At 48.2% G+C, this 25000-nt stretch overlaps 1 long non-coding RNA gene across 1 annotated transcript in view; it reads left to right on the top strand.

Annotated features, from left to right (window-relative positions):
- The window catches only part of LOC137842795 (uncharacterized), an 8774-nt gene extending 5561 nt beyond the window's left edge, over positions 1-3213 (top strand). Inside the window, exon 3 of the long non-coding RNA XR_011089220.1 lies at positions 859-3213. This is a non-coding gene — a long non-coding RNA (uncharacterized lncRNA). The remainder of the gene's footprint in view (positions 1-858) is intronic.
- The last annotated feature ends 21787 nt before the right edge of the window (positions 3214-25000 follow it).

Raw genomic sequence — 25000 nt, forward strand, 5'->3', positions numbered from 1 at the left:
TAAAAAATCAACCCAACTTCAACTACAGCAAGAACACATTTGAAAATGAAGAGTGTGAGACTGCATTTGGCATGGGCTTCTGAGCTATCCTGATATCCTGAGATATCCTGATACTGCCTGGAAATTTTGATGTAAATGGAATATGAGACACGCCTTTACACTGGTAAGCAGGAGATAAGAAAAAGAAAAAGGAAGAGAAGAGAAGAGAAGAGAAGAGAAGAGAAGAGAAGAGAGAAGAGAAGAGAAGAGAAGAGAAGAGAAGAGAAGAGAAGAGAAGAGAAGAGAAGAGAAGAGAAGAGAAGAGAAGAGAAGAGAAGAGAAGAGAAGAGAAGAGAAGAGAAGAGAAGAGAAGAGAAGAGAAGAGAAGAGAAAAGAAAAGAAAAGAAAAGAAAAGAAAAGAAAAGAAAAGAAAAGAAAAGAAAAGAAAAGAAAAGAAAAGAAAAGAAAAGAAAAGAAAAGAAAAGAAAAGAAAGAAAAGAAAGAATTAAAGTTCCCCGCAGCCTAATCACATCTCTTTGGGAAATTCCCGCACCAACCCAGCCATGAAGCCAGCACAAATCAATGTGGCCCAGGGATCAACATTTTACATATATATAAAAAATTGTAAACATCTTTTATGTATGCAATGTAATAACTACACTCAGCATCATGGGCTTTAAAAGCAAATGTTATGGGCAGTTGTATTGCAATAAAGTGGTTAAATGGAAAGCTTTGAAGGCTGATAATTTGTACTCTTTTCTTTACTGAACCAACTTATTCTTGTATGAGTATGACAAATTAAAACATTCTTCTATAGGAAGAAGTTTTCATTCATCAAGATCTTTTTTCCACCCTTTCCATTTTCTGCCATGTTTCAAGAGCAAAAATAAGTTGGTTATAATCCCGGCTGTGAAAGGACTGGAGACCTAGGACAGGCAGCAGAAAATTCCCTGTTTGTGCTCCCAGCCTCTGCAGAAGCCGACCCCAGGATCCAGGCACACCATTGCCCATCGGTGGGATCGCAGACCCAGCAGCTCTCCATGGTCAGCGGGGAAAAGAGTGGCTGGTGCATCCCCCTGAACTACTGACTGTGTGCTGCACAGTACTCAGCCAGTCTTGTCTGTGTGCTTTGTTGTGCTATTCCGGCTGATTTATACAGAGAATGTATGCAGGTGCTGCTGTTATTATGGTCCCTAAAACTGGTTGGACTTTGCAGTATCTGGTAGCTATAAAACTCTGTCAACAAAACCAGAAATTAATATTTTTAAAATTTATTAACCAATAAAGCTAACAATCAAATATTACTTCTGACTTGCAAATAACAACAGTGTTTGTACTGTGCCGCACTAATTAACGTTATGGAAGTATTCTCTGGGGACGTGTCACAGTTGCTTCTGGATCAAAAATCAAAGTGAAGATATGGGTCTGGTGCACTAAATGGGCAGTAAATAACACGTTCATTGCCTTTAATTATTTAACAAGAACAGCAATAATCCAAGATAATTTAGAATATGTACAAAAATACAGTATGGGAATGCAGTGCTGCAGAAGATGTGTGTCTTCCCCCCTGCCCCAGAGACAAAGTTCTCACTTTATTTAACCCACAGACAGCACTTCTCTCTTCACCACGCTTCTCAAGAGCCGGAGGTATTTCCTAGGGCTGAGACACAATTTCACCTCCACAGCTCAGTTATTGTGTAGTCTGTCTCTTGACAGAACTAGCAGGACTGATTATTTTATCTTCTTTTATTACACATTGGTGTACACACCTTATGGGATTGTGTGCCCCCTTCTCCCTTTTGGTGTTTATTCTTGCGGGAGGGTTGGCCTATTGTTGCAATGAAAGCACTTTCTAATGCCATGCACAGCTCAGGTGTTCAGTGTTAAATAAGCAAGAAAGAAATGCACCCTTTGGCATAGTTAATTTTAATTTGTCCTCTGAGATTTGGCCCCAAGTTTTACAAAACGAGGGAGAGAGCATGCAATAAATAGCTCATGCTGCTGCGTTGCAGCACAGGCAGGATTTTGCTCGGAAGGCACTCGGAGCTTTCCCACCACCCAGGGCCCTCAGGCGCAGAAGTGCTCGGGGCCACGTGCTCGGCCTGGCCTGGAGGCAGCACCCTGGGCAGAGGAGGCCAGGTCTGCTGTTTGCAGGCCTCCACTTCCCTGCTCCACACATTTCTGAGTGGCCTCCCTGGTTCCCTGGCCTCCAGCCACCTCCTCAGCGGTCCCTGTATGTGCAGAAGCGAGGTCCTTCAGCAGGGAGGGATGTGTGGGGCTGGCAGAGGTGGTGTTTGTGCTGTGGGACAGCGAACTGCGTGAATTGCCAGCTGCGCTGCCTGCTCCTGGGTTTTCCTTGCTGTGCCGTGGAGTGAGGCGAGGCGAGGCTGGGCCCTGTGCCTGGCGCTGGGCTCCCCGGTGAGGCGCTCCCTGCTGAAGCTGTGCAGTGGGCAGCCGTGTAACAAGATTCTTATGGGGACTGCAGAGACGAAACTTGTAAATACAGCAATGATGGGGAAGGACATGCAGCCAGGAGCCTATGCAGCTGTTCGATAAGCCATGTGTGACGGGTCCAGGGTCCAGGAGCAAAGGCGCCACGGCTTTTGCAGCGCCTTCCCTGTTAGTGTCCACAAATACAGTTTAAATAATAATAATTCAACTATTTTTTTTTTTTTAAAGTTTAACTGCTTTACATAAATAAAAGGGAATTAGTCTTCTACGTCTTAAATGAGTATCAGCAACTGTGGGCAGTCCTTCTGTCGACACTATTTTGACTGACAGATCATACGATATGAAACTACTGCCTGGAACCAAGCATGCTACATGCGTAGAATTCCCTATCATGATGAAATGGAAAGAAGAGCTTCCAATATTACAGACTTTGGAAACGTTTATTAACAATTTGATAATATGGCATGTGGAAGCTTCATGCTTCTCAAATGACTCCTTAGCTTGGAGCAGAATAATTTCACTCTGCTTGCTTTTAACTCTCTTGCATTCATCTTGCCCGAGTGTCTCCACTGGATATTGTTTACTCTTTGGATTAGTAAACTCAGGATTAATTCCGCACTTTATTGCTGAAAGTGGCAGTAAATCCAGTATCAGGGAGAGCCAGGAATCTGCTTAGCTATGCTACATGACCCTTTCACGGGCAATAAAAATACACACCTCCCACCACTAAGGCACATGCACTTAGAGGCACAGTCTGTGCCATTAAGGTACATGGATGTACAGAACCCCCAGTTTAGTCCATGTTCTCTTTAGAAGTCAGAGATGCTCTAGGATTTTTGGTATCTGTCAAGGGAAGAAAAGAAAAGAAAAGAAAAGAAAAGAAAAGAAAAGAAAAGAAAAGAAAAGAAAAGAAAAGAAAAGAAAAGAAAAGAAAAGAAAAGAAAAGAAAAGAAAAGAAAAGAAAAGAAAAGAAAAGAAAAGAAAAGAAAAGAAAAGAAAAGAAAAGAAAAGAAAAGAAAAGAAAAAAGAAAAGAAAAGAAAAGAAAAGAAAAGAAAAGAAAAGAAAAGAAAAGAAAAGAAAAGAAAAGAAAAGAAAAGAAAAGAAAAGAAAAGAAAAGAAAAGAAAAGAAAAGAAAAGAAAAGAAAAGAAAAGAAAAGAGAGAAAAGCAGCTGCCTCAGTCATCCCCTTGCCTGCAGCCAGCCGATGGCACAGCCTGCTGGCTGCCTGGCTCTGGCTGCTTGTCAGCCCAGCACTCCTGGCCACAGCAAGGAGCAGGGGCTTGCAAACTGCATCCAGCACGGCGCTGGGTCTGGCAAGAGCCTGGGGATGCCTCACCACTGCTCCAACACCGTCATGCACCAGGTGGGGAAGAAGCAACAAGGGTTAAAACAACAGCAGTGTTGAGCACTGCCTGCTCCCGCATTGCTCTGTGCTTTCAGGAGGGCTGGTTTTCCCTGCTATTAAATCAGCAAAGAAGAATGTGGGGCTAGGAGCTGAGGGGAGCTTGTTGGAAAGGTTACCTAAGTGAACCACACAATTTTTTTCCCTCAACTTTGTTCCATCTTAAGGTAAAAGGTTCATGCAGAAGGCTATAAATTCCTGTCACATTTTGTTGTAATCTCTCTATGGTTTTATTACTTAAAATGCTGCACTCTCGAGATGGGGAATTTTCCAGGGGTTTGAGGCTGACACGGAACCACATTTATATTGTGCTGAAGCTCCTCTGGAGTCTCCTTGAGACATGTGGCCGGCCAGCCCGGCGTGAAGGCCTTATCAGTCACTCCCCAGCGGAGTCAGCCCATGAATTATATCGGGAATGGCGGTGGCTCCGCGAGCGCGGGATTGCGGGCCGCTGGGTGACAATAAACATGTCCCGGGAATGTGTCCTCCATCATTCACGTTCAGATAGCAGATCTGGACCTTAACTACAGCTCCCGATCTCTAAATCTCCGTGTGACCTGAGAAAGAGATGGAGGTGAGTCTCAAGGATATCTGTCTGCAAGGGACTTGCAAAGGGAGTTTGCGGCCGCGGGTGGCCGCGGGCAGGCTGCAGGGCCCAGGCCCCGGGGCTGGCCGTGGGCACGGAGCTGAGGGGGCACCTCGGCCTCCTGCAGCGCCAGAGAGCAGGCGGCTCCCCACAGAGACAGGAAATAAATCAATTAAACCTGTTCCCGAATTAAAATAATAAGAAGAAAGAGTATAAATGCAAAGTGTTAATGAAGTAATGAAGGAAAGCGGCATGCTCGGTGCCACAACTAAATGCAGCCATTAAAAACCATAACCTCTGTAAAATTTGTGATAAAATTACAATTTAATTTTATAAAGATAATTTATTAGCTAATACCTCATTGCACATGTTAATAGCTTGTGCTTAAATAATAGTAATCTTGATTGCTATGCGGTCATTAAACTATTTTTTTTTAACATACTGTTTAACTGACCATTTTGTATGTGGTTTGGGAAGAAAAAAGTAATTATTGAAGTCTTAAGCAGTGAGTTAATTTCTAATGAAAGGATAATTTTATTCCAATGATTTTACATTTAATTAACTAAAGCTACATGTAATTTGAAGTTCTAAGGCAGTAGTGATTCATTTGTGTATTCAACAGAATGCAACACCACGGCCACGCAAGCCCTCTGCCTGTGCGCCCAAATGCAGAGGGCTCAGGCAGGAGGTGACTGCAGCACGGGTGAGGGGACATAAACAGCCCGAGCCCACACAACGTGAGCTGGAAGGTTTTTATGCATTTTCATGCTGTCCTGAGGTGCAGGTTAGAGCTGATAATTGGAAAATTATACAGTGACAGTTTCAGACTCTTTGAAGTTGCCGCCAGTCTCATCAGCACTTTGAGGATTTCTGTATTACAGAAATTATGAGACCAGGTTCTGACGAGGTGTGATAGCGAGCCGGGGGAGGTCCAGCCTGGTCACATCCAGGAGCGTCCCGGTGCTCCGCAGAACCCGTCCCACCACGGGCAGCAGGGGCTGCAGGCAGCGGGTGTTTCCTTTAGTCCTGACACAAGAAGGCTCCTCCTAAGGAGACTCTTCTTGCACTGCCCACCTGAAAGCGTACAGTTTCTCCAGTTTGGAAAAGGCTGGAAAGGTAGGAGAGGAAGAATTGCTTGGGTCAAATAAACAAAAACAAAAACAACAAAACCACATCTGGGATGGAAAAAGAAAATGGACAAAGACAGAAAATCATGTTTTGGTGAGCCTGTTAGTGTTTGTTTTTGATATATTGTCCCCTTTCGCTTTTGATTCAGGTCAGTTTTTAGTGACTGTTCCAGCTCTGCTGGTGGTGCTGGGGCTGGGAGCTGCTGCGTGGGCTCTGACAAGGGCCCTCCCCGTCGGTTCTCCACTGGATCATGTAGGTGCTTCCATGCTGCAGGGGAAATGCTTGTCAGGGTATTGATAAACAACAGATCTGTGTCAGTGCAGATGCCTTTTTAATGGCATGTCCTGAGGTGCAGACATTAGGGTTATATCCTCCTGCCTCCCAGCAATGTGCACGGCAATCACTCCTCCTCAAGCAGAGGGAAGGCTCCTGCTTCCTCTGCCTTATTAATGCACCTCCCTCTTGCTGCTGCAGACAAGAAAAGACAAATCTGGAGCCCCATTTTGAGCACTGGGGATTGAAGTGCGACCGGCAGGGCCAGAGCAGCATGCTGCCCGAGGAGGTCAATGCTGCTCCTGTGGGCAGACGAGGAGAAGAGTGGGGAGGGTTGCACAGGAACGAAGAGGAACCAGGGACAGTGCTCAGGCAGGGAGGGGTCTGAAGGCTGCTTTCCCCAAAAAATAGTTTAGATTTTCCTTTGTGACTTTAACCAGGTAGCCAGGAACCTAATACGTACCTGCAGAAACACTTCGTTGTACCGCAGCCTGGACCATTACAGCACAGGTGAAATCTCCATCGTGCTTGGGATGAGCTCAGGTTCCTTTGCTCTACAAAGGCTCACAATGTGCCTAATTCCCCTATAGGTCACCAGCCTGGGATTTTGTTTTGTTTCGTTTAGGTGTACCTCCAAAGTATGCACTAACTGAATGAGGAACAATTCATGAGAAATGTCCCATTCATTTTAAAGGGCTGTTTGCTGCTGCACTTAAAGCCCTCACAACTGCCGGGGAGCCTGGTGTGCATGCAGCCCTCCAGCTATCCCAGGACCCCAGGAACCTCCAGCTGTTCTGCCCCCCCCAGGCCCCCCATGGCTGTGCTGCCGCTGCCCCAGGGCTCCCATCCCTGGCCAGGGCTCCGTGCCCTCCCGGCTGCCCGTCCTCTGGGGCCGCAGCGCAGGACAGTTCGCTCTCATTGTGAGCGTGCCCTGATGACTTAATTATTTATGAGGAATGTTTTATCCTGGCTTTCAAACTAACACAAACAGATGTTGCCAGACCAAAATGGCTCTTTTTGCTAGATCTTGATGGATAGTCACAGTCGTGGAGTAGAACGTTACCGGCAGCAGCCGTGCCTGTGTGCTGGTGGGCTGCAGGGCACCGCTCCCTGCTGAATGGAGCGTGCGTTTTGTTTGCCAACATATTATTTGTAGAGCTCGGTTCCTATCTCATTGTACAACACAGCTCTCGTGTTTACTTGTGTTATTTGACTGAACGGTGTGCCTAAAGACAGCGTAAGCAGGGGTCTGCATTGCTGCTTGAAGCCTGACCAGCATCTGCACACCCCCCAGCAGGAAGCAGAGCCCTACCCTCATCATCAGGCGTGCCCGCCTTCCCCTTGCCGCTTCCAAATGGCACCAACCACTGGCTTCCATTTCAGAATAAAGAGCCCAGTGTCTGATGTGACTATCAGGCACATAATATTGCACAGTCTGGAGTGCGGCTGGGCTTTGTTCATGCTTTTAATCTTTAAGTAGGTTTTGTTTTCTTCTTCCTGAACAGTTGCTATTGTGCCGGTCACTGAGGCTTCCAAAGGAATGTGGATGTTTGTGCTGGGCCATGTACAAACACATACAGATGTATGTCTGATAGCAGAATTTATTTTGCATGTCTGAGTACATGGAATATCCAGTGCTTGTGCTCAGAAACAAGCACTTAGTTTAGGAGGACTTGCCCGCTCATCAAGGAGAAACAAAACCATAGGGCTAATCTGAATAATAACGACTGGACAGCAGGGCTCAAACCTAAAATATTCATGAGTTAGCCCAGAGTAAACATTTCTCAAAAATATATTATCTGCAAGATTATTAGCCCTGGGAGTCACAGGGAAACTAGGAACCTTACCACACTGTGCATTGACTACTGCAAAAGATTACAATTCTTTTAGAAAAACTTCTCAGTTTACAGGTTTTAATATTCTGCCCATTGTCAAAACTAAGCACCACCCTTGGAGCAGGCATGCAAATAGCAGGGGAGAACTGAGAAAGACAATAAAAGTGGAAGCAGCCTTTGGAAGGGCAAATAAATAATTTGATTGCAACATGAAAGTGTTTTCCGGTTTGATGGGCATTTCCTTTTCATTGAAAATAAACCAGGCTAAATGGCTCAGTTGGTCCTGTGCACCTAAAAATGGGCCCAGCTAGCTTGTTCTCTCAGTAACAGTGGGTATCATGGAGGTACATAAAAACATAGTTTATTGTTAAATTAAGTGTCCTGTTCTTGAAAACAACTCTTAAATTTAACATTCCAAGGCTGCTGCTGTTTATTTGCACTCTCAGAGCACTCTCGGTGCTGTCCACTCAACTACTCGAGAAATACATTGTAATAAAAATAAATGGACAGTTTGGGTTTCTCTAAAATTAAAACAGGATATACAGCAGCCTTGCACTTCTGCCTTGCACTGAGGTAGCCTGTGATAAAGTCACATTGTGTCAGAGATGGCAAATTATGTATGCTAATTACTTACCGGAATTTCAGATTTGTCCTTACCATAATTAAAAAGGTGTCACTTTATTAGAATAGGGCTGGAATGATGGGGCTTGGAGCAGTGGAGGAGATTTCTGGTTAGAGATAATTACCAGTGATGTATTCCTTTCCCTCACTGCCATTTTTGCTGCATTCTCCCCATTACTGCGTAATGGATGGCTGGCACATCTGCGTGCGCTGCTGGCCCGCCCGGCGCCGAGAGGAGCTGGCCAGTGTGGGTCTGATCTTGTGCACCAGACCTGGGTGGCACCGGGAGCCTGGCCTAGAGCTGTGCCTGATGACCACGGTGCTTCTGATTTTGCTGACTTGCCACCTGGGGACATAGCAGTAGCAATGTGCTGGCGTTCACCCGGTGCAGGTTGCAGCTCTGCCATGGGGTTGGTCCTGCACCTCCCTGCAGACAGGCTGTGGTGAGGCTGCTGCGGGAGAGCTTCCCGTGCTTCCCCCGAGTGCCTGCTGCTGCCCTTCCCGAGGGACAGGACCCTGCACCACGCAGACGTCAGGCGTGCTCCCTCTGGTGAGGGCCATGCGGCCATAAAACTGCCCTGGGTTTCATGCAGCCTCCCACTGGCTGCATCGCACCCCCGCAGCGACACCCCTGGGGCCGGGCTCTCCTCCTCAGCAGCCTTTCCCTTACACTGATTCCAACAAGCGTCCAGGCCAAACCCACTAAAAGCCTCTGTTAAGACAGACACGTTATTTATATGCATTGTAATATCTTTCTGTTGGCAGAAGAGACTTGAACCTGTCGAGGGCAAACTCAAGTCTCTCCCAGGGCCTGGCAAAAGAAAATAGCAGCATTTAACCGCTGTGAAAGTCACAGCGTAAACAGGGATGCAGAGAGAATAATTGCATGGCTGGAAAGCTGGGCTCCATGTTATCATTATACATTGAATTCTTGGTCTGTAAGTACAGGGATGGTGTTAACCCCTGCAGAAGATGAAGGTTATAAAAGAGGCATTACTTGGAAAGGTCAGCAGGCTATTCAAACATGGTGCAGATGCAATACAAAGATTCAATACTAACAGCTATTTGCAGTGGCTTGGAGAGGCAAGAAGAGTGGGAACCATGGCCTCAAACACTTGCCCAGTGCTACAAGGACTCAGAGACTCCTTGTGCACCAAACTTAGTGAACAGAGGACTAGGTGAGATCCAGCCCAGGTTCAACACTGTTGGTGACTTAGTGCTAATTAGCCGTGGCCGTTTGCCATAGAAGATGCTCTGAAGTGTGACTTTGCACCTAGTGGCTCACTAAGCTCTTGCAGCCGTGCCTGGAAATGCACAGGTGAAACAAAGAGGGGGAGTTCTGTCTTGATACCACAGAGGTCTGGCCACAGACTGTCATGGATCTGATCTCTGATTCAACATATTTGGGCAGTTAAAGCATTTTTTTCCTTTAAGAGAGACATCTCTAGGTTAAACGCTGTACTGCAACCCATGCAATCCATGTCTGGAGTACCCACAACACAAGCGGCTCTTATGGTTGATGGAGAGACCCATCAGTCTCTACATTTTTATAAAAGATTGTTTGGTTAGCTCATGAGGCAGTGTCGTTATTGCCAAAGGGTTTTGCTCCCCAAGCTGGTGCTGAATATTGTATTACTTTGCCATGCTCAGAAACTAAAATTACAACGATTTAATTTTGAATATGGTGGCATTATTACCATTTGTATTTGCCATTTCATAAGACTTTTCATTTCAACTGCTTTGCTTTCCTGTCAAGAGGAAAAACCTTCAATCTATCGGCTTTTACCAGAGAGAGAACTGTGCCGGAATGTAATGCAGTATTGTATATTTCTTCTCTAATGCTCTTTTGAACAAAATCATCTATTTCATCAACAGTATATCAGCGGTGACCAAAGACCATTAAATAATGCATCTCACTCAGGAGCAGTGGAGCAGGGAAAGGGCTCTGACCTGTTTTAAACCTTATTACTTTCTTGCATTATGCCCCTCACTGCAATCTTTTTGTTTAAGTGATTTCAGCTGAGGCGTTGCTTCCTGCCTTAAAATACAAGGCAGACATGTTATTTCTGAAGTGCTTGGTAGACTCAGCCTCAGCATTTCCCATTCTACACCAAAAACAGCCTCTATGTATTAATCTTTGTTAACCCTGCCATACACACATATATACATGTGCACGTCAGGAGTTTGGTGTAAATAGCAGCACTCTTTATTTTGGATTTCACATGTAGAGACTTTAGGTACTGTATGGACTTGTGGGTTTGCTTCCTAGCAAATGCTCAGTGCTTGCAATTAGCAATCACAGGGTTGGTAAAGCATGCAGGGATATTAATCTAGAGTGGAATAGCCCAGAAAAAGGAGCTACAGTCAGAACAATCAGGAGGTCAGGACTGGTACTGCAAACTGAGATTTAAGCAACACAGCAGTACTGAAGAGCCATCCTTTGATTTACCTATAACCTCTGCCCTGTCAGTGCTGAGGAACATCTCAGCACCAGGGGTGCCTGATGGTGGAGGAGCCAGTGATGACCAAAATGAATAATGTGCAACTTTCTGTTCTTCTCTCAGGGGAGCCCTGCACCCAGGCTCCTCTTTGTTTCCTGAGGCTCCAGCACCACAGAACATGCACATCCCTATGCTGAGCCCCACCGGTAACAGCCAGGGCTCACCGTGAAGGCAGCTTTTAACCTTAAGGGACAGCCAACTGTCCTCCAGAGGTGGCTCCTGCTGCTGCTTCTGCAGCCAGGTTTGTCCTCCCGTCACCACGCTCCTGATGGGCACGGTCCTGCCCTGCATGGCCCTGTGCATCCCCCTTGCGCAGGCGCTGGCCCAGCCCTGGCTGTGCAGTTTGCAAGCAGCACATCCACCTGCAGCTCCTGCACTGGGATGTGGACCTCTGTCTGAGGACAAGGGGTGGCACAGTGATGATGGCCCCGGTGAGGGCAGTGCATGGTGAGCCACCCACCCGTACCTCTGCAATGGAACTGGGCACTGCAGGGAGAAGCATCTCCCCAGCGGGAACACTTGGTCAGAGCAAGGAGCTAGCAGCCAGGGTGCAGAGCTTGCTCACTGCTAGCCCTCATGAAACGCAGCCCCCCACCAGCCTGTGAGGAGAAAGCCTCAGAGACTTACAATTACATTTTCTCACTAGTCTAATGAGGTGAGAGACAGACAGAGGAGAGAGTTCCCTGGGCTAATTTTCCAGCCAGCAACCACTGCATTGCTCTGGTACTGTGAGAGGCGGAGGAGAAATGACTCTTCCAGATTAGAGGCTTTTGCTGAAGGCATTTTGGAGTATATTCCTCTAGGACAATACAGAAAAAAAATAAAAAAAATAAAAAAATAAAGATGACAAACCATATTACTGCATTCAGATGGTATGAGGTAACCTAAGAGAGGTGTGGGGCACTGGGGTGTGCTGACCATGGAAAGAGCACCTGGGCCATGGGAGCAGCTGCAGGGCTGGCAGGGGACCATGGGGAGCAGAGTTTGGCCAGAATCATCACACAGTGCTTTTCCCAAGCAAGTGAGACGGGAGGTCACCACCTGCATGGGGGAGGAATTAGCTGTGAGAGGGAGCATTGCATTTGTCTCCACAGCTATCGGTCAATTTGTTATCATGAAAATGTTAGCAATGGGAAAATCATTGTCCAGTGGGAGTAGCGCTGCTCTCCAGAAAACAGGTGCCGGCAGACGAGTGCTCTGCCTTCCTCCAGGCACGTTTGGTCTTTCAGACCAGAGAAATCCCAAGAAATGCCTTTTCATACTCACAGGAAACATGGGAGGGAGCACTCACTTGTTGTTTCATATCCCCCATTGTCTTTGCACTGATTTCAGGTGGAGCCCAACAACTGGCTGTTTGGAGGTACTTGGATGATTTTGATTGAAAACATAAAGCTCAAGGTCCTGTGTTCTCACATTTCTGGTTTCAGTACACCAAACATGCTTCTAGCATGGTCAAAATGCTAAAAAAAAAAAATGAAAAAAAAAAAAAAAACCACAACTTTTTAATTTGGCACTAAATCAGAAGGAAGAGTAAATGAAATCTCTCTTTTTCTGTCATGAACACACACAGTCTGTTAGCATGCACATCCATTTGCATGAATGTGGGACATTTAATCAAACCAAACCCTAAACAAGATTGAAGCTTTCTCATTTGAGTGACAAATCCAGCTGGTCTGATTTGTCCCTAGCTGTACTCTCAAGAGTTCAGAGCTTGTAGTTAGCCCTGGCATTAGCTTTAGCCTGAGATCAGTTCTTGGGTAAAAGGGTGAAAATGGTGTCACCCAGACCCTTTTACCTTTTTGCTGTCTGCACACTGCTTCTCTGCTCATGCAAACTAGCAGGAGATCTGTCAAATATCAAATAAGAATTTTGTTGCTGAAGCTCTTGGAAAATTGACAGGTAGCATGCAAGCAAACATTAAATCAATATCAGCAAATTTCCCCTGGGAAACTTGTAGTGTTTTCTCATCAAAATCTTTAAATCCTTAAAGAAACCATAAAAGGTTTACACACCTCGCATTGGTTAATCTGGTTACCTCTGCATTGCTCAGTGCAGGCTGATCACCAAGCAGTGAGTGTAATACCCAGCGCTGATCACCGAGCAGTAAGTGTAATACCCAGTGCCCCACGCTCTGATGTATTGTAGCTTTGTTAGTCACTGTGGCTCCTTGGTAAATTCATTTGGAGTCCTCCGGGGTTTTAAATCTCTCATTTGGCCAACAACGAGGTCTGAAAAGATTGCAGTTCATTTCGACCCACAGTGGATGGAAGGCTCATTTACTGGCTGCAGGCAACTCAATCAGGCTGGCCGCTGATGAGTGAGTGACTTGTTCAGACCGCTAGTCAATATGTGTCTGCTGTGATAGAATGTCAGCATCTGCTGGCTGCTCCTGTCTCCCAGTGCTCTGGCTTTTTTCATTTGGTCTGATCAATGTTATTAAAAACACCTAGGAGTTCCTTAACTGCTCTGCCACTTGAGGCTTTTCTTTCTTTCTCTTTTTTTAAACACAACTTTGTATTATCTGCAAACATGTGCAGATGATGTACATGGATTGATTTTTTTTACATGGATGTACAATGTGTGGGAGATGCTGTATGTGTATGTATGCTCATGCATGTGACTTTTTTTTATAGGAGATGGCTTTAAAATTACACCATCCTGGTTTGATTTTTGTATGTGTTGCCCTGAAGTAGCTCAGATTTAGAGCGTTTTACAAACATCTCATAACCATTATTTGTGAATAAATCTTCAGATATAAGCTTGAAAAAATAATATACCTTTCCCAGAATTTAAGCTAGAATTCCCCAGTGGAATTGATAGCACCCCGTGAACATCTGTACATTAAAAAGCAGGCCATTTCTCCAAGTAAAGGAGAGATGGCTTAGGTGAATAAGCACGGGGTTAAAAACCCTTTACGTGACAGGTCTGCAGCATAAACAACATGTGCATTGCCCTTTGGCCAGCCCACCCACTCTCTGCCCAGCAATCCATTTCCTGGGGACTAATGACACACCATGGCACAGGGGGGTCAGCCACCAATTACGTAAAAAAAACAAGCAGAAAACAGATATACTGCTAAATGTTTTAATCTGTCTGCAAAACGCGCATGGTCCTGCAGGAGTGGCACTTCCCTCTGCTGGTGGAAGGACAGCGGCGTGTCCTTGGGGCAGCCGGGGCTGGTGGCTGGAGCCAGCTGCCGGCAGCCTGCTGGAGGAGGCGATGCCCGTCCCGGCACAGCACCGCTTTCTCCTGCTGCTTCTCCGGGGGATGACATGCAGCAGTGTCTGGGCACGTCCTGGCACCACGCGTGTGCCATGAGGCCTTGGAAGGGTGTCCGGGGAAGGAAGGTGCATGGGAGCCCAGCAGGGTGCTCCTTTTTGGCATTGCGAGCCCCATCCCCTCGGTCTCACAGGTCTGGACCACAGCTGTGTTTCCCCACTTCACTTGGAGGAAGCCCCAGCACAGGGCAGCACTGCAAAGGTGGGAAGGGCTGGGAAGGAAGAAGGATGCTTTCACAGTGCTTAAATCAGGCGTAATTTATGCCTTGGAAGGCTGGAAAGGAAAAGCTGAAAGACAGCACCTTCTTTACTGTAGAGCAGGGACCATTTGAATGTCTCTGCTTGCATTGCTCAGAGGTGAGGATGAAGATGATCCACGCAGGCTGTGAAGGCTCTGAATGACACCCAGTCCCTGCCGCCTAGTCCATGTTTGTGCTATCAGTTGGTGTTCCTTCATCCTGCTCAGACACAAAACCACCTAAAATTCTGAGATCTCAGAGGGCCTGCACAGGGACTTGTGATGCTCAGGAACGTGGCCCGCAGCCTGCAGGAAGCCTGATAATCACCAAGCATGCCAGCTTGTGCTGTCCCATCTCTGCAGGCTGCAGCTCTGGAGAGGGGCAAGGCATCAGCTCGCCCTGTGTTCTCTGTGTCTGCATGGCACAAAGGAGAGGCAAGGTGATCTGCTGTGACCTGAGGACATGCCTCAGAGTCCTCCTGTGCTTTCCTCCCTACCCCCTTCCTCTGCAATATGGCATCCAAAATAGATACCAAGAAATGACCTGCCAGGAAAAAAATGGAAGCCTATAATTATGTTATTGAAAAACTGTTCCATACTGTATTATTTAAGGTTATTTTATTATGATGTTGAGATGAGTTTCTTAAAGAAGAAACTCTGGTTTTATTGCACTCCTCACGGAGAGAAGCCTTGGGTGATTTGATAGCCTATTTGAACAAGAGGGATGCTTTACGAGCCCCTATAAAAACTGATGACCCCACTCACATTTGTATTTAATGAAATAAGGAGGAGCTTTGGTTATGTTTTCAATAACCTTCACTGCTGTTTCAGACCTGCCTCAAATAAGAGCCAGAATCTGCATGTTTCTGGTAGGAGCCCTGGGCGGCTGCAGCAAGGCGCTGGGCATTCGGCCCTCCAGCCCTGATGGCCCTGCGATGCCACTGCTGGGCCATGTCCCGGGGACAGCAGTGAGGGGACAGGCAGGTGCCATGGGTCAAAAGGACCCCTGGGGGAGGCAGCCAGGAGGCTGCTGAAGCCAGGAGAGGGGCTCTGGTCCTCCTGTGTCAGCCTCCCCCGGCACCCGTGCTCACTGAGTATCTTCCCACACACAGAATCAGGCTTTTCCGTTACCGAAGTTCTGTCTGTCATAAAACATTAAATCTCTCTGAAAAGTTCCAGTGCTTGGATTCTCCCCATTAGATTAAATAATCGCTGCTGCTGGGAGGCTCGGGGCTCTGTGCCACAAGCCAGCAGGCGTTCTGCTCTCCCTGCCTCTCCTTGGCACAAGGTGAGCTGGCGGCTGGGCCCGGCTCACGGCACAGCCTGGGGGAGGACCCCGGCACCGCGAGGTCCTGGGCACAGCATTATCCCCTGGGACAGGGGGGCACGGCACCACGTCGGGGTGCTCTCGGCTCCATGGGGAGCAGAGTGGGCGGCTACAGAGGAAACGAGGGCTTTAATACGTTGGCACGTGGCTTCTGGTGCTGCCCTGTGGTGCAGAGCCTGCGTCGGCCAGGGCTCAGGCACGTGGCACAGAGGGGTGCACGTCCCATGGTGGGGAGCAGGGACTTGGCATCACCCCTCTGGCTCAGCACGCCTGCTGCCCCCAGGCAGCCCTGGAAGCTCCTCACGTCCCGAGCCCAGCCTGGGGCTGTCCCAGAGGCAGGCGGTGGCAGAGGCGGTGTGGGAAGGGTTGGATGGGTCACAGTGGCAGCTCTGGGGTCTGCCCCAAGGCTCTGCTTTGGGGGGTGTGGGTGCTGAGCTGCTTGGCAGGGCCAGGCTGTGCCAAACCCAGGGCCGTGGTGCTCCCAGGACAGATCGGGGCATCCTTTAAATGACCGCAGAGACATTTGTTGTGCAGCCCCAACAGAGACGTGAGCTGGCACAGGGGGATAAGAGCATTCATCTGCACTGTGCGATGCCAATAATCTAAACGTTTACCTGGAAATAAGTGTTCCCCTGACTTGAGATACACAAGGCAACCCAGCAGTCCCCACGCTGTGTGTGCTGACTGTGTAAGGGGACGTAGCTATGTACACACAGCAGAGCAGCTACTTGTCTTATGGTCATCTAAAAAGTAAGGCCTAATTAACTTTAATCAATGGGGCTTTCTCTGTTGAGTTGTCCAGAATTTGATTGCTCCCTGCAGCCAATACCCAGCAAGGTTAATTTAAGATGAATGAAATAGGAGAGAAGAAATGGTGACAAGGAGGCCTGTGCCACGCGCTGTGGCTGGGGATGGCTGCATCTCCGCAGAGTCTGCAGATGTCCCACAGGCTGTGTGGCTGCCTTCCTTTCCTGAAGCTCAGAGGTGACGAGGTGGAATCTGGCAGAGTTTATTAAAGCACATCCAAGCCCTCAGACTTACATTTGCATTCACAGTTTGATGTAGATGCCACATAAGCAGATGCCTATGAATAAGCTAGAACAGGGTTATAACATCCTCGTGGTGGAGTGATTCAGTGTAATGCCTTGGCAAGCTGTTCTTTAATGGGCTGGAAGTCTTATTTTTACGATCATTGGAACGTAAAGGGTCAGAATCTTAATCTTCTAATACTGTGTTTTTAACAACATTTACACTTTAACATATTGAAAAATCTCATCTCTTTCTGCCAACCAGCATGACAACACAACTCAAATCGATCAGTACGGCAGTATATTTATGTATTTTAAACATAAATCAGCCTGGCTGGAATACTTTTTTTTTTACTTCCAGTACTTCTTAAAATCTAAGTGTTTCTAACTTTTATGCTTCTTATTTGAGACTTTAGAGTTCCATGTAGTCTCCCTTCTGAATAATTCAGAAGCCTCTAAGAAAGAACAGGAACAGGTTACAGTCCAGCATCCAGCACAGACATAATTCTTTATGGCCCATTACAACAGGGGAAACCAGTACCTGAGGAAAACAGAAAGTCTTTGTCTGCAAATTGTCTGCAGGTATGAAGAGAATTAAATAATGTATCACCCTACAAAACTAAGTGACAAAAAATGGGAACACATCAGGAACAGAGGATATTTTTGTTTTCAGGAAACCTATGGCATTGAAGCTTACAAATCTTGAACAAAATATTCAGCCCAGGAGCCAGCACTCAGAGTGCAAGGAGTGTCGTTTCCTCCCAGAACAAATGGATTAGGTTCATCTCTTGGTTGTGTAAGGAAAAGGAAAAAAAAAGGGGGGGGAAAGGAAAAAAATTGGAGGGACTGTTGAGGTTTCTTGGCTCCTTCATTAACCATGCCTCCCCAGACCTGTGGGCTGCATGCCCACATGCAGGTTTAGCAGACAGACTGGACCCTTTCCTCAGCCCCTGCTCACGGGTGCTGCAGTGCACTGGGACGATGGGGTGTGTGGTTTAACTTCTTATATAATTAAAACTCCTTAACCAGTTTTACTGTTTTCTGAACTAGATTTCTCTCTGGTCCCACGTGAGAAAGGAGAGCTGTGCATATGGGCTGAACCAAAATGATTTGATTCATGGGCTGAAATCATCATTGAACAAGTGTCACAACATGGCATTAGATTAAGAACTAAAGTGATGGGCTATGGTGAGCCTGTTCATTAGTATTAATAGAGCTTAATTAGGCACAAGCATGGTGTTGTAAGGAAATGTGAAGAGGTGGCTGCAGTTTCCATGGTGGGAAAAGAAGAGGTGCTATTCATTAAAGGTGAAATAATCCACAAGCCTTGTACCTTTCTCTGAACCCCAGTGCAGTTCAGGATCAGGATGTGACCCCGCTGCCCCATGAGAGCAAGGGAGATAAAGCCCTGGCCAGGGTAAGGAACCAGAGCAAAGGATAGGAAAATCCAGACAAAAATCAGGCAATGAGAGCTGGGGAGCATCCTACCCCTCGCACAGGGGATTCTGTCTGGCAGCTTTGATCTGTGGAAGGGGAGGAAATGGCATGGCAGATTGGTTGCTGCAGCCCCAGAGGAGGGGGAGGCTCTGGCTGCTGAGCCAGGACTGAAGGCACCCTGAGATCCATAGCAGGGAGGGAGAAAAAGGAACAGGAACAAGAGGTGCCTGCAGAAGTCGGTCTCCACATGGCACTGGACTAGCAACGCAAGTGGCTTTGCCAGGGCTGTGGTTATTTTGCAGCCGTGGCAAACATCCTTGGATGCATTTGATGCTTTTGTGATAATTTCAATTGTTTCCTTCTCTTCAGAACCCTCCCCCTTGCACCAGTTCACTTCCATTCATGCTGCTCTTTGCTTTATGGTTCCTAGGTCATTGTGCATCTCTCCCCATTTGGCAGCATTAAATTTTATTTACCATATGTCCCTTCTGCTACAAAGATGATAAAATCCTTTGGATTTTTGTGGTTGCTGTTGCTAGCTCATTCAGCGCTCACCTCAATTTAGTGTCCTCAGCAAGTGGAGCTGATTTGTTGTTGGTTTTCAGTCTAACAGAGGTCCAAGCTGGGACAACTGCCAAGCTGCACTGCAAACGTGCACTCAGCTACTGCTTTTTTTTTAAAGCACTCTGCCAGAAACCATCCCCTCAGGAGGTCTCTAACACCTTCATGGTGGGAGAGAGCATCATATGGACCTTTGGCAAAAGGACCAAGAGAACTGCCAAGAAAATCCTTTGTACACGGTTATTTTTCACTTTTGTTCATATTCTGTTGAAAATATCTCCCCATGTTGATTATACTAATCAACGCCATTATACCTGGGGTTAATGTGCGTTTCTAGCAGCCCATGACTGCAGACAAGTGGAAACAACCCAGGGACAATATCCATGGCCAGATGGATTTTGCCCTTATCCTACTCTGCCTTCTGAGGGGTGTGCTGCCAAGGGAGGCCTCGCTCCGCTGCAGCCGGGCTGACACCAGCCCGTGGGACGAGGAGCGCCTTTGGATGCCGCTGAGGAACTTCTGGCAGCCAAAGTCACAGAGTCGGGGAGCTGGGGCAAGCTGCTTTCTGTTCGACAGCCAGAAATACAGCTGCATTTTGGTCTGTGTTCAATGGGGAAGGCAATCTCTTCAACTTTTTACCAAAGCTAGTACTGCCCTCCTATTATGTTTAAATTAAAATGCAGCAGACCATATTAGCACTCATGAAGGAGTGAAACGCAGAGTGCTGGTACGTCAGGCTTTGCTGCTGCATGCAAATATATCTGGAAACAATGGCTTAAAATTGTTTCCACCTTCAGCCACATCAGGAGGTGATTCTGAGATCCACTGAGGAGGATCCTCTGAATACTAATACTTATTTCTAGAAGTCTTTTAATTTTCAGTCACTGAAGGGGCAGAGCTTGAGATGCAGCTAGCCCTCCTTTTAACAAAATAATAATAATCTCTCACTTCCGTAGCATCTTTCAATTCAAAGGGTCTCCAGCTGAGGCCTTCATCTTTCTGAGAGCATCACAGAGCCAGAGTATGGAGCCTCAGCTCAGCCAAGGCACGCTGAAATCAGAAGGGCTCTGCATGGACCACTGAGTCCATTCGCGTGACCATTGTGCTGGATAAGGGCTGAAGGGCCATGCCCAGTGGTTCTGCATGGATTTTTACCCCAGAAATGGACCATTTTGCAAACACTGCTACTGAGGTGTAGCCACTGCTGGATTAGGGTACTGGAAACTTAACCTCGGATCCCCTGTTGTGAAATCACAGTGCCCGCTGCCCACGTCCCTGTGGCCTCTCCCTTCTCAGCACTTTCGTGTCAAATACCTCTGCCCCTGCCAGCCACCGGCTGCCTGCCCCCAGCAGGGCTCCATGGGGCTCCAGGCGGGGGTCGGGGCATTGAGCCCCCTCCCCAGTGCAGCAGGTGGCTGCAGTGCTGCCATCACCCCACGCATCCCCAGCCGCGAGTCAGCCACACCGGCTCCCGATACCGATCTATTGAGAACCAGACTTGAGGAGAGCTCGAATTAAAGGTAAGTAATTTCCTTTTTTCCTACCTTGAAATTCCTATTGATTTCCTACCTAAATAGAAATTCCCATTGATTTCGTGTCTGTTTGTATTAGTATGTTACGTTGTCACCTTTTCTTTGCAATATTATGTTGTTTTACGTGTTGGTGCGTTTTGGAGCATGGTTCACAGGGCTGTGCGTTGCTGCACCGTGCCCACCGCGTGCAGACCCTGCGCTGCCGCCCTGCCCACCGCCCGGCAACCCCCGGCCCTGCTGACCGGGACAAGGTGTCCAGGCTGGGTGCTGGGCACGCCGCCTGCCCGCACTGCCCCCGCTCCTGCTGCTGGCACCCGGTGCCATGCAGTGCTCGGCTCCCTGCCGGCACAGCGCTCGGCTCACCCGTGGCCGCCCGTCACAGCCGAGCTGGCAGCAGCACGCCAGGGCTGCTCATGCCAGTGCTCCTCCGGCTCTGCAGGGGTTATTTTTCTAACGTTTCCCGTGAAAGCTGCTTTCTGTTTAGAAATCCTGTAGCTAACAGCCTGTTGTGGTCCTCACATCTCCGCTGGTCAGACAAGTATCTTCCCCCTGTCCCCGGCGTCCTTTATTTCTCACACCTCACTGAGCAGGCACCGCCACGCCGAGACCTCTGACCGAGTTGTCAAGGTGACGGGTGCTGTTATCCTAAAGTAGTTATTTCACATACATGGTATTTTGTCCCTTGCTTTTATTGAAATACAGAGGAGAGACCAATTATCTTCCTAATGGTTTGCACAGCTTCCTTCTTCTTTTAAATGGGAGTTAATGACAAACAGTTCGGGCAGGGTCTCTTTTTGCACCAGGGAGCTCTCGGGCGTCCCCTGCTTTTCAGATGTCCGGTGACATGGGGCAGCTCCTTTCACACGCTCAGCTGAGCTCTCCTTGGCACTATCACCAATTTTCTCCTCCTCCCTCAACCCCTGCAAAATTAAAACATTTTCATAAACAAATGAGCTCTGGACCCCTCTGTGCTGCAGGGGGGGAGGTTCTGGGGTGGCAGCAGCGTGCAGGGCTCCCCATAGGTCGGGATGGGGAAAGGAAGGCAGTGGCCAAAGATGCTGGTATGGGCCGGTGGCCCCAGGTTGTCACCCAGCCAGCACGGTGCTGAGCCCCCCGCCCTCCCGAAACCACACAGCTGTCAGAGGCTCCCAGTCCTGCGCCTGATCCTGGTCTGTGCAGCAGCAGGTACCAATTGCCCCATGTATCCCACCATGGAAGCAGCACATTGAAATGCTGAATCTATCAGTCTTAAGCAAAAAAAAAACCAACAAAAAACAAAACAAAAACAAACAAAAAAAAAAAAAACAAAAACCAACAAGGAAGAGGCACTCGTCTGTCTGCAGCATGGCTCCTTGCTAAGGTGCACCAGTGGGAACTGTCAAACCACCAGCTCTCATGTAAAAGCACCGTTAGAGGTTTGGTTTGTACAAGCAGCCGGGAGTCCGGGTGAATTTACTCTCCATTCCCTTAGGGTGCCTTCTGTTGAGCACACAGGCTCCCACATTGTGCAGGTCCTGTTCCCACCTGGGCTGAAGCTTTATGCACTGAAGTTTCATTTTCCCTGTTCTGAGAGTACCTGGAGCTCAGCAGCTTGGACATGTGCACAGGAAGGGTTTGCTGAGACAGGCTTCTTTGCTTTCTAGCATTATTATTGATGTGATGCATCTCAGTGGATTAGTAACGGATGTGGTATAAGCCAGAGGGTTTCTTTTTGCCTTCATGCGTGCATTACCCCATCAAGAACAGAGGTTTCACTGGCACCTGATAAGTCACATAAAACAGATAAATACTTGGGAGATACTGTATTTGAACACAATCGGTCTTGGCAGTGACTTGATCTCTGTGTAACAGCCTGGCATGTATCTGCAGGTTTTCTCTTTGCAGGGCAAATGCAAGTTGTGCTGGAACAGATATGGGCTTGAATTATGTAAGGCAGGAAATTGTGCATCTCCACAGTGAATTCTGAAAGCAGCGTACAGTTTCACCACTGCAGACCCAGGAAAGCAAGGCTATCGACCTGTGTGCTCACTGTCAGACGTGAGACTTCACCCCGCGCTGCGCCCAGGCTGCAGGGCTCGTCCTCAGAGCCTGATGTGGCTCTGGTGCCAGCATTTCCAACAGCCCAGAAACAGAAGATTCAGGAGGCTGCTGGGATCCTGCTCACATCCCAAAGGTAGTGCAGGAGCACATTTGGTACGCTGCAGGGCATATCAGAGAGCACTGCGGGAGGGGTAGAACAGACTCCACCCGGAGGGCCGGGAAGCCCCAGCAGTGGCTGCGGTTCCGTGCATGCTGCAGAGCACGAGGAGCTCCAGCGGCTCTGCCTGAGCTGAAGGAGGCAGACGGGTGGGAGAGGAAGGGGTATTTCCTTGTGGCATTGACTCCTGGTGGCATTCAGACTTCCGAGTCAGGGAAGGAGACCTGCAGCTTCTCCTCCTCCCTGGGATGGCTTGGTGCAGGAAGATGCTAGGATTATTCTTCCATCCAAAAATAGGATCCATGTGAACTTCTAGTGGTGGTGACATGCTTCTGCAGGCAGGCTTGCTATGGCTGGATAATCCCAACCACCTGGCGCAGGAGCCCGTGAGCGTGTCCGCACCACGTGCCCTGTTTGAGTGCTGTGCTAACAGTGTTTTAATCCTTTTCCATGCTGGGACATTATGGCAAAATCCACCTGCAGATTGTTTATCTTGTTTTGTTGTGAATAAAGATGCGGCCTTTAACTTCCTGTGAATGTAGTGGTTTGGTTAATGTCTGGGTAACAGAGGGAGGGGATGGGGGCACGGCAGTGTTAATGGGAGAACAGCTCATTTATAGTTCCAGCATGCTTTATGACATCAAAAGAGCATTGAGAGAATGCTTGGGATAATGTTAATTAGGGCTCAGAAATAAATGCTTTGCTTCCTCATTAATTGTTATCACTTTGTTGTGCTCATTAGAAAGTGATTCCTAGCAAAGAGCTGCTAAAGGTTGTACAACGTGGCAGGCAGTGTGCGACGTGCATGGAGGATGCCGGGCGGCCCTGGCTCCGAAGCCGTTCCTCGTGTGGCCGTGCCAGCACCGCAGCCTCCGGCAGAGCCCCGCTGCTCCACAAGGGAGGCGGGCGATGCCTGCGTGGGCCCTCACCGGAGCAGCTCTCCTGTCTCCATCACACAGCCTTGCAAGGAACAGTTCTCTCTTCTGTAAAGTTTTCTTGTCTCAGCCATTTCTGTAGATTAGATGAAAATGCACTTCGGAAAACTGAATAATAAAACTGTAGTGTAAATCCTTTTAAAAAGAGATCAAAGACCAAAATGCTAATAAGGCTGGGATGGGAATAAAATCCAGGCTCTTTTGGTAAAGTAGAATAAAAATAAAGAAGACCCACAAAGAGAATAACAAATTAAAAACAAGTTTAAAAAGCGCAACAGAGGAAAGAGATTCAAAACAACCAAAGGAGAAAGCCCTTAAAGAGAAGGCTTTCATGTAGCAGGCGTGCACATGGTCCTTGGTGCCGTTTTTGGGGCTGCTCGTCCCACATGTTGCTTCAGGCCAGGCCAGGCACTCGTGCCCGGTGGGCGCCCTGCCTAAGTCCGGGACCTGGCAGCGTGGTGGAGGGCACAGGTGCCCACACCTCTCAGTCTGTCCTCATGTGAGAGCTTTGAAGTCTCCTGTTTTCCAACAGACTGACAGATCCACTGTCATCAAAGCCACCTCAGCAAGTGAACGTTGAAGCCACATACTTAATAGCTTTTGTCTCTTTCCCTGTATTTTCCCAAGTTATTCCACAGATCAGGAGCACCAGGCACGGTACTGGGAGAAAAAACGCACACAAGGATGAGGTGACACGCTCTTTTCAGATCCATAAATCACTTCCTGGGAGATGCATCAGGGGAGTTTATGCAACCAGGCTTTGTGAGCACACTTGTAAAGCGCAGATTTCTTCCACAGGCGTGCAGGCTCACACGGCCCCTGCCCAGCCCAGCGCTGCTGCAGCGCTCAGCCCAGCCATGCTTGCTGTGCAGAGCAGGGGGTCCTTCTGCCCAGGGCAGGTGTACCCAGCACGGGGCAGCTGCCGGGTGCTGGGGATGCTGCATGGTGCTGCCCTGGGGAGCCAGTGCCTGGGGAGGCAGCACCACCACACCCCAGGGGTGCGTGCCAGAGCAGCGGTCAGCACAGGGGAACCCACATGAAAATCCCTGGGTTGGTCTGGGCCTCATCAATCTCATTGCTCCAAGTCAATTATCATTCCTCTCCCTGTGCTCAAGGGGGAAATAACCGGAGGAAACATGCACAGTAAATACTGGATTGCCAAACTCATCTGCGGCGTGGATACTGCCCAGTGAAGGGTGGAGAGCCCCTGGAGCCTGCTGCGCTGCCGAGAGGGGCAGGTGGAGGGACGGCACCACGGACCCCCGCCCAGGCAGATGCTGCCACGCCACTGCTGCTGCCCTCGCTGCCTGTAGCACCGCAGCTCATGGCAGCACGTGCCGGGGTGCACGGAGCACGCTTCGCTGCTGCAGTGCCTGCCCTGTGCCATGCCGGCCGGGAGGCTGCGCGCCGGAGGGGCAGCGGGGAAACGCACCAGCTTGTTACACTTACCCCTCAATAAAAAATCTTCTAAGTGCCTAATTAACAGTTTAGGTAGAAATAAAAACATAATGAGAAAAACAATCTGGTTGAAAAAAAAAATGGCCTTGGCCAGCTCTCTTCTATTAGCTGTTCTCGTCCATATGTGCTTGGCTGAAGTGGTCATCAGGGCTTTGGCTAATGGGCTTTTCACATGTTTCTATATTGCACCTCTGTATGTCTTAGTAATTTTAAACTTGGCAGCCAAGAGGAGC

The sequence above is a fragment of the Anas acuta genome, chromosome 20, assembly GCF_963932015.1.
Source record: "Anas acuta chromosome 20, bAnaAcu1.1, whole genome shotgun sequence".
Classification (NCBI taxonomy): Eukaryota; Metazoa; Chordata; class Aves; order Anseriformes; family Anatidae; genus Anas; species Anas acuta.